We start from the raw sequence: 9,982 nt of genomic DNA, 5'->3' as shown, positions 1-9,982 counted from the left end.
AAGGATAGCTCATGCTGAAATTATTTAGAAGGCTCTCAGAGGCTCTTAGATGAAATTCAGGGATCATTCCTGCGGAAATATGTCTATTTGTGGAACTGGGGACAGCAGCAACTTGGGCATCTGCTGCAGAGAAATAGGGAGGGGACCCAGCAAGTTCTCCTTGGAGTAACTTGTTCTTTTAAGAAGTGCAACAAAGCAGGTTCTTGTTGTTAAGGGCTTCCCTTAAATACTTGGAGAGGAGGTTGGAACTCATCTGACCTGCTCCGAAACCAGTCAGTTTGGCTGCATGTAGTCCAATTGCTGTGATTTAAAATTAGTAGTTGGAGTGCTTTTGTCTTCTAAATCATCCCACAAGCACTGTGCTTCATTGTCTTGTCTCTGATGGAAGGATATCCAGGGTGAGACATTACAATTCAAATTTTCATCTCTAGGGTCAAATCTGTCTCGGTTCAGTAGTGCCTGGAAAGCACTGCTGTGCAGTGGGGTTTGATGTGAAATAAGCACAGGTCCCTCCATGGCACAGTCAATTGAGATCCACAGCACAGAAAAATTACCACTGTAATTGCTCCCTGTATCAGCTGCCTCAGGAAAAAATAAAACAAAATAATAAATAAATAATGACTGAATTGGCCCTGAAGACTGAGTCACTCTCATTTAGAGAGTGGTCCCTCCTGAACACTTTTCCACATTGCAAAGCCACCACATAATGGAACAATTCAGCTCCACTGACAGCCCTGGCTAAAATAGCCCTGGAGCAAGATAGGGAAGGTGTTGTAGGTCACTGCTGAGGTGCTTGGCAGGGCTGGCAGTGACAACTGTGCCCACACTAAGAGAGCTTTTCAAATTACTTCAGCAAGACCAGAATTAGCTCGCAAGCCTGATGCAACAGTTCAGAGAGAAGCCCTTTTGTATTTTGGATTCATGTTCACCAGGTATTGGCTTCTCCCTGTGTTATGCAGCAGCAGCTTCATCGTTGACATCCATCCTTAATGGTCAGGCATGGGTTGGCTCTGGGACCCCCTGTCAGAGGACAAGGCCAACTCTCCAGCCTGTTTCTTTCCTGGGGTCTAACAGAGCCTGAACTTAATTTACCCTGCAATCCTGGCTAAAGTCCAGCTACACATAAAAAGCATTTACTGCTTAAAACTCTTTCAGCATGGCCCTCAATAGGTTTTAAGAACAAGAAATACCTATTATAATTGTTTATCATTATCTGAATTGGACATGAGGGAGCAGAAGTTGAGTTCGGCGACCATTGGGATTAAGAGAGAACAAGGAGACCACCTTCAAGGAAAGTAACAGCAACCAAATACATTGTGAACGAGCAGAAAACACAAGGAGGGACCAGCTGACAAAAAAGAGGCTAAGTATCACTGGTATTTAGCATTAATGTTTTTGTCTTTGTCTTGCTATGCATCTTCCTGAATCTCATGTCTGGTGGGACTGGACAACCCAGAGGGTTTGATTTAAAACCAGTTCAGGTCAATTCTGCAGAATGAACATGGGTGAGACTAAACCATATAGCTCATGACATAACAACGTCACTCTGTTCATGATAAGGAACCAAACTGAAGTTCAATTTGTTCGAAAAAAGCACCATTTCTAAGGCAGAAGATCAGCCACATCAATGACTGAGAGGAACTAGAGGTGAAAGTTGAGAAAAAGAGATATAAATACACTAACTTTTAAACATTTTAATTTCAAGTCGCAGGAAAACCATTCAATGTGTGTCCTGGGGTTTCTTTAAACAGGGAAAGAAGATTAAAATACTAATCTGTGCTGATTTCCCTGTGCAGCAGCAAAAATGAGCGTGGCTCAAAAGACTGACCTATGAGAAAAGATTAAGAGCAGCTAAATTTGTATAGCTTGGCTAAGCAACAACCACGAGGGACACACTGGCAGAGTGAAAACCAGAGAAAATGGAGTATTATTTGGAAAGACAACAGAGTCAGGGGATGAAAACTAAAGAAAGATCAGGCAGAATGGTAAAGTCTCTAAGACTCTGGCCTGTATTTTAGGGAATGAAAGCCACGGTACTCCAAGCACCCAAGTACAGGGATGAACTAGACACTGGTGTGAGGGTCACTGGATGCAATCAGTGACTTTAAGCACTTCTATTCCTGAGTTTCCAAAGAAAATCACCTTTAGAAAAGTGACAGCTCAGCTCATACTATAAATAATTTCTTCTCAAGCTCAGCACCCAGCAGCCACCAATCAGTTCTCAAAATCTTGAGTGAAAAATAAACCACAAGGAACAATCCTGCACTCCGAGGGAATGGACAAGCTAATCTAATACATCTTTGTCATCTCTGGTTTCCATGACAGTTGCATAATCAGACATTTATGTAAGTAGAGGTTTCCTCCTTAAATAGCAGCCTATGATCTCATCTGCACCTACGGTATAACCCATTTGAATGGAAATGATGTGCCACTCATGTGTACAACTAATTTTTTAATGCTTCTCTCTTATTTTTATTTATTTATTGTGGCACATCAGCCTGCAGAGTACTGCTCACACATGACTAACTCTTCTTGTTGTGGTCTTCTTGTGGTCTAGAAATAACCACAGTCCCCAGGCTCAACTAATGGTTGGACTCACACTTGCTCAGCAATTCAGTGTAAAAAGTGATGGTGTATCCGCACACCCCAGAGCAGCACCCAAGCCTTCCTAGAATCACAGAAGGGTTTGGACTGGAAGGGACCTTGAAGACCTTCCAGTTCCACCCCTCTGCCATGGGTAGGGACACCTTTCACTAGACCAGGTTGCTCAGAGCCACATCCAACCTGGGCTGGAACACTTCCAGGGATGGGGCAGCCACAGCTTCTCTGGGCAAGGTGTGCCAGGGCCTCAGCACCCTCACAGGGACAAATGTCTTGCTGATATCTTAATTAAACCTGTCCTGTGTCAGTTTGAAGTCATTCCCCCTTGTCCTGCCACTCCAGGCCCTTGCCTATTGTCCCTCTCCAGCTCTCTGGCATGGAAGAGGCTCTAAGGTCTCTCCAGAGCCTTCTCTTTTCCAGTCTGAACACCCCAGCTCTCCCAGCCTGGCTCCAGAACAGAGGGGCTCTAGCCCTGGTCATCTCTGTGGCCTCCTCTGGATCTGCTCCAGCAGGTCCACATCCCCCTTATAGTGGGGACCCCAGGGACAAAGTGTTTTGGGTGGGTGATTCAACAGAATCACCTTCCTCGACCTGCTGGTGAAGCTTCTTTTGAGGCACCCAAGACGTGGTTGGCTTTTGGGGCTGCCAGTGCACATTTAGGGTCATGCCCAGCCTCTAATCCACCAGCACCCTAAGTCCTCCTCACAGCTGCTCTCACAGCAGCTCTCTTCAAGCATCTCTAACCCAGAGGTTATGGGCTGCTCTCAGACCCTGTTTCAGATTTTCCAGGAGGCCAGGATTTCCACACCATACCTCTCCCCAAGGGGCTGGGGTGAGGACCTTGGAAGGAGAGCTCCAGGGATTTGTCTTGGCCAGTTTGGGATTTCTCAGGGTGGGAGGAAAGCTCCCAGGACAGTTCTACTCCTACTGCAGAGACTGCCTGGAGTCTCCTCTGAGCTCATGCAGAGTATCATAAAGCAATGTCAAAAATACAGATCTCTTCCTATATGCCATATTAATTGAAATGAAGAAAAGCAGACCCAGTCCATGCAATCTCACTCCTACTCCCATCTATGTTCATGTAACAAGAGTGAAAGGTGAACAAAAGTAACTGCAGTTAAATCTGCATGGAGAAATTCTCAAAAACATCTCCAAAAAAACCCCAAAATCAGCTACCTGGAAGGAGTAGCTTTTATCTAAAGGCTGCAGACATCAGCAGTCCAGGGAGCTGATCCCAGTAGGCAAGTAGTTCTTTATATGGATGTTCTGGGGTATCAGACACTCTTCAAAACCTGTCCAGAAGCCGTGTCCAGTGAGTTGATCCTGAAATGTAAGTGGTCCTATTTAGACCATCCTTTTAGTGCTTTTTTGCATCGCTCTGCATCAAACACTGTGCACAAAAATATGCCCAGAGCAGAGCGAAACAGGCAAGAACAGAAACCCAATCCCATCTGCCAGCCTTTGCAGCCTCAAATTTGCGGGACTCTTGCCAGCCTTTGGATGTTGTAGTGCCTTCTCTCAAAGATCCCACTATTAGAACAACACAAAATATATTATGTACTATTGTTCCCAGCATCAAACAATCAGCAAAAATATCTCCTCTTGCTCCTCAGTCTGATCTCCCTTCTCCCACTGAAGCTGATTTAGTGACAAAGATAGAAAGAAATAGGGTGGATTGGGGTTTGCAAGTGCTTGTCAATTGGATTTTGTGAGCCCAGCAGTATCTCAGAGCAGGCTTCAATTTTCCCTGAACCCCCTGCAGCTCCTATTAGCCTCGATAACTGCTTCTAATTTTGGCCAGGACATTTGCCCAGATCTTTGAAGGAAGGGGGAGTCTCTCCCTGGTGCAGAGAGACTCCCACCTCCGTGCAGCAAACGTGGGCTGGGTAATGGCTTAATTGCAGCGAGAATTCCTACCCCGTCCAGCCAGGCTCTGACGCACGTTACGTAACTGGATTGTTAATGCTTTTTATATGTTGGCGGAACTGAAATTAAAAGAGGAAATTATTCTCCTGATGCTCAACTCTAATCCCCATCTGTCTGTGTTTTTACTTTTCTGCACTTGCAAAGCTCCCTGATCAAAAGGTCTTGAATAGATTCCAGATTTCCAATTTAGTTTGCTTATGCAACCCAAAATATTATGGCAGTCTTTCCTGGGGGCGATTAAGCATATATTTTCAGTTCCTCCAATTCTCTCTGTTCCAAGAGGGCTAAAAATGGCATAAAGCTTTAGCTCATTCCATACTGTTAGCACCACAAACAACTTTTTTTTTTTTTTTTTTTACAACTTTTTAAGAAGATAGGAATAGTCAAGAGCTTTGCAGAGAAGGAATATATTCTGAAAAAGTAAAGGGATTTGTTACATGTCCCCTGTGCCGTGGTGAAAACAAGCAGGGAGTCTATACTGGTAGAGCTTTGCAAGGCAAACAGAAGGGGACCAGACAGGCGAGGAGGGAGCTACATCTTCAACCAGGGAGGATTCCTGAATCCAAAAAACCTCAAGAGCTCTCTGGATCCAGACTTTTGCTTTGTCCCATGCAAAGGATGAGCTTCAGCTGGACAGCTGGGAATAGATCTGATCTTTCCTGTGGTACTTGGATCATCACCATTTGAAAATTGACACCAATTTTTTTTATCCATTTGCTCTCCTTCCCCTGGTGCTGGAACTTTGTGATCAGCAGCTGGTTTTATTAGTGGGAACAAGGATGTTCCTTAAGCTGGAAAATGAAAATTTTGCTCAAATCACCATCAAATGAACCCAAAGTGCTGCTGTAACCATTGTGTTTCATCATCCCTTTGGTTTCCGAGTGCAGGATGGGGGACATCACACCCAGTGCTCACCTGGATCCTCATCACTGTGACGCTTTGGCACCAGAGAGAGCAGCAGAGAGAATACTTAGGACCATTGGTGTTGGGCTCACTGTTCTTAAAGAGATTTTTATATTTTAAATACAGAAGGAAGGTCTTTGTTTACCCACAGCTGATGGGTGCCTGCTCACATGGAGCAGGCAGCAACACACAGGATGAGGTCACCCCTTCTGGCCACTGGTCCCGCGTCTGTGGCAGCTACGGGATGACGGCACGGCACTGCAGCTCTGGATCAAAAATCTGAGTGGCACTTTTTCCAAATTTGGATGAGGGAAGCTGTGATTTAAGGCAGTTGCTGAGTCCCAGAAAATACTGTGTTCTGGCTCAGCCAAGGCTTGGCACCTTTCTGCTTTCCAGGATAATTTGATTTGAGATCCAAGGGCTGTCAATCTCCCAGGTTTCAGAGAAACTCAGCACAGGAACCAAACAGGTGATCCTGGGGGAAGCCCTGCTGATCCCAACCTGCCTGATTTTGCTGAACCCAGCATCAGACCATCTCTGCTGACTATTTTGACAAAGTGCCAAGCCCTACCCTGAACATCTCCTGGCTGAGTTTTCCCTTCAGCGAGGTCCAGTCTTAAGTACACCAACACACTTGAAGCCTTAGAGCAGAAAGGGTGTTGGAGAACCCCCATCACAGTCAGCACATCCAGGAAAGGCAACAGGCCTTGGATGTACTCAGCAAAGTGGCTTCTGTCAAATCACACGAGGCATTCATTATCTGTATTTCAGCAACACCCACAGGCTTCGGGCAGTGACCGGCACTGTGCCTGGACAACAACATCCAAATATAGAGCAAGACGACAGCACAGCCACAAAGCTTCACTCACTCCAGAGCATCACTCCCTTCCCTGCCCTGGCAAAAGTCCCTCCAGCCCCAAACTGGGGAGGAGCTGCTCTTGCTTTTACCAGAAATAGCATATTATAAGGTGTTTTTTCTCTTAAAATGTTTTTAACAGTGTGACTGGTGACAGATCCACCAGTTCTGGAAAGGCAGGAGGGTAATAATCTGCCAGAGCTGCTCAGGTTCCATGTTTGAGGAATATTTAAGCATATGCTCAAACTCCGTTTTCTCTGGTTAAATCAAAGCACGTGTTTAAACGCTTCACTGAGCAGAGGTGGACTTAAGGACATACCTTGCTGTAGGCATGTGCTTAACTACTTTGTAAAATTAAACTGAAAATAATCAAGCGCTTTTGCTGAATCAGGCCTGAGTGCTCTGCAAACCCCCATCCTCTTAAGCAAGGCAGCTTTTAGCAACATTTAATTTTGAGAACACGCTCAGAAAATACCATTAAAAAAATGTTAAAGAGCCAGTAGCCTTTAGAGAGTGGAAATAAATAACTAAAAAGATACCTGAGGAAATCATTAAACTGCACAAACCAGCACTGGCCTTTAAAAAAAGAAACTTCGCCTTGTGCCAGTTCAGCATTTGCACATAGATGAGAGATGCTTCAGCTACATGGACCTGAATTGTGTTGGATTTTCCCCCCAGCTCATGCCACCAATGCTGCTACCAGGCCAGGCAGGTTCAGCCTCACACAACTGCCCTTCAGCTCAGCCCCTAAGGGAGTTATTTTGGGGAGCAGGGTGGGAGGAAACCTGCTGGCAACACACACACTGTGGGCCAGGCTGTGAGTGTGTCCCTGGGTGCCGAGGGTTCCATCCCAGAGGTCCCCAATCAAACCTTGCTGCTCCCAGCCACGAGCACCCCACGTATAAATAACCCCACATTCCCTTTCTCCCTGACCTTTGTGTCTCAGCCCTGCCAAACCAGTTCTGTGCAAATCCAAACTTACCACAGCCACACCTCTGTCCCAGACAGGTGTCCCTGGGGGTTTTGGGCCCCCATCCCAGCTCGGGGGAATGGTGATGTCCCCCCTCATAGGGAACCAGCCCCCTCCACCCCCCAAATGACAACATGGCAGAGTTGTTCCCAGATGACCACAGCTCAACTGGATTTGGTGTCAGTGCCTTTGGGGTGGTTTGCCAGGAGATTTTTCACGGAAAAAGGAGGGGTTTCATGGAAAAAGTTTGATAAAGGGGTTTGCACATTCTCAGATGTCTTAATACAAACCAGCAAAGTTTGGATAGAAATGGAATGGTAGGTAGAAATTTAGGTAGAAATGAAATGGAGCTGTGCTTTGTAAACCTTTACCTTTTTTTAAATGTGCCTTTGGAACGCTAAACTCACTGCACATAGAATTGTTGGCGCTCATATAACACAGAGATCCTGTCCTCTCTCCCTCCCCAGACTTTCATCAAGAGGAGATTTCCTGGTTAAACTTAGACTTGCAAATCTTAGGCCATATTGGCAGCATTTCAAGTCAACTTGGGTGCTTTGGAGCTTGGGTACATAAACTCAGTGACCTGAAACAGGAGGAAACGTGGCTGTTCCTGCCTTGGGCCCAACCTAAAGCTACTAACTTGGCCATGGAGCTTCCAACCAAACTCACCCTGAATATGCACCCAGGGCATCCCAAAACCCAGCCCTGCAACCAAATACCCTCCTGAACACACACAGCCTTCTTGTCATTCATGGCTCATGCAGCATTCCTCAACGGCTCAAAAATAAAATGTCATTTCTTTAGGAGAGTTGCATTTCCTATTAACTCTAGTGGCCCAAATAAACCTCAGGTGTTTGCACAGCTGATCTGGGCTTTTTCCTTGCCGTAAAGTGTCTAAAACCAGGTGCTTTCCTCAAGTTTCATTTTGAAATTTTATCAGCAGTGAAAGAATTCCTTCCTGAGTGTTTTGGTATAAATATTTAAAAGGCTTAAAAAAAATAAAACATCAGAGTCACCACTGATATTGCTGAAGCTCACAGTGCCCTGCTGCCCTGTTGCTGAAGGGGCATAATCTGTTTTCTGTAGGGTTTTTTTGCACAGGTGCTTGGGGAAATGTAAATTTTTAGGATTTGCTTGATGCCAGCATTCCCAGCGTCAGCCTTAAAACTGCCAGCAGCACAAGGTTTTGTAGAAGGCACGTGAGAGGGAGCCCTGTGCTGCCCCTTCCCAAAACACTCTGGGATGGTGATCCCTCCCTGCTGGGACTGGTTGTCTCTATGAGCAGCAGAGCAAATTCTCAAGCGCATTTTCACATTTCCCACTGCAGGAAAACCCCGTTTTGAAGTCTCAGTGGTGCCTCATGGAAAACCTTTTGAGAAATGTGCTGGATGAAGAAACCCTGCTTATTTTGGGATAACAGACCCATGCTTCAGTGACCCTTTCCCTACAGGGCATGGGCTTAAATGTCAGGTCTCTGGTAAACCCATTGGCCATCAGCCCTTCAGCATCCAAATAAAAAATAAAAATCTGCTGGGTAACAACCTTCTGAGTACCTGGAGAAGTGAAATAGCCAAAAAATGGCCTGAGAAGCTGATGGAGCTTTGGGCTTGTACCTCCAGACCCAGACTGTCAGGCACACCAGGATCAGGTGTGTGGCATGGGGCTGATCCAGGAGCAGGGGTGAAGCCAGCTGGGCAAGGAGGGTATCCACACATCCTTCAGGGGGACTGAAGTTAAACTCTCACACTAAAGACTGGCGGAAGAGCAGATGCCAGTATTTTCTCCCTGTCAGCAGCTCTTGAAGGCTTAACAGCTTTGCTTTGGTTTTAAAATGCTTCCTTCAGCACTGGCAATGCCCAGGGATGTTTTTAAATTTAAATAAATATATAAATAAATTTTAAAAGTTAGGGCAGAAATTCTCTTCCCTCATGCACATTTTTTTTTATTTTATGCCAGTTTTTAATTCAATTTTTTATTTTTAATGGAATGCTCTAAGCACACCAAACTTTTCAGGGGCTGTTTGCTCACAGCCAGAATTTTAGGGCTGGGTCTGTTTAAGAAACCAGAGCATTTGGATGAAGCCTGGGTTACTCACTATTTATTTGGAGAAGTAGGTTTCAAAAACGGGAATTTTGCAATTTGTCTCCATCAGAGTAGGGCTGAAGCTGTGCTGTGGTTTTGCTGTGCAAGGAACACCAAATGGATCTGGGCAAACTCCAGAGTGATTTTAAACTCAAACTCCTCTTTGTGGGGCCCTGAATTTCCTTATAATTGACAAAACCCTTGATCCTGATAGCGCTGAGCTGCAGCTGGATAAGGAACAGCTGGGGGGGGCGAATGGGTTTGTGCTCTGCAATGTCAAATTAGTTTTAAATAATGACACTGCCTGTGCTGTTTGGGATCTCAGAGGGAATCCCAGCTCATCCCAAAAATACTTCCATCATTGGCTCTTCCTGACCACCCTGTGAACCCATGAGATCTGGTAGTCCAGAGGGGTTTGTGCTGGTGCCAAAGAAGATCAAGCTCAGCTTGACGATACCTGCCCAGAGATCGGGTATCAGGCAGGGGTGTTTAGGACAATATTGTCCCTTTTTCCCCCCTTCCCAGGCAGATAATGAAAGATCTACTAAATTCAAAGCTGTGACCATGCTTGCTGGCTCAACAGTTCTGGTTTTAAAACAGCACCATAATATTCACAATATTACAAAAAACAGACAAAAAAGAAT

This window comes from Corvus moneduloides, chromosome 19 (assembly GCF_009650955.1).
Source record: "Corvus moneduloides isolate bCorMon1 chromosome 19, bCorMon1.pri, whole genome shotgun sequence".
NCBI classification, from domain to species: Eukaryota; Metazoa; Chordata; class Aves; order Passeriformes; family Corvidae; genus Corvus; species Corvus moneduloides.
Note: the sequence above shows the minus strand (reverse complement) of the source record.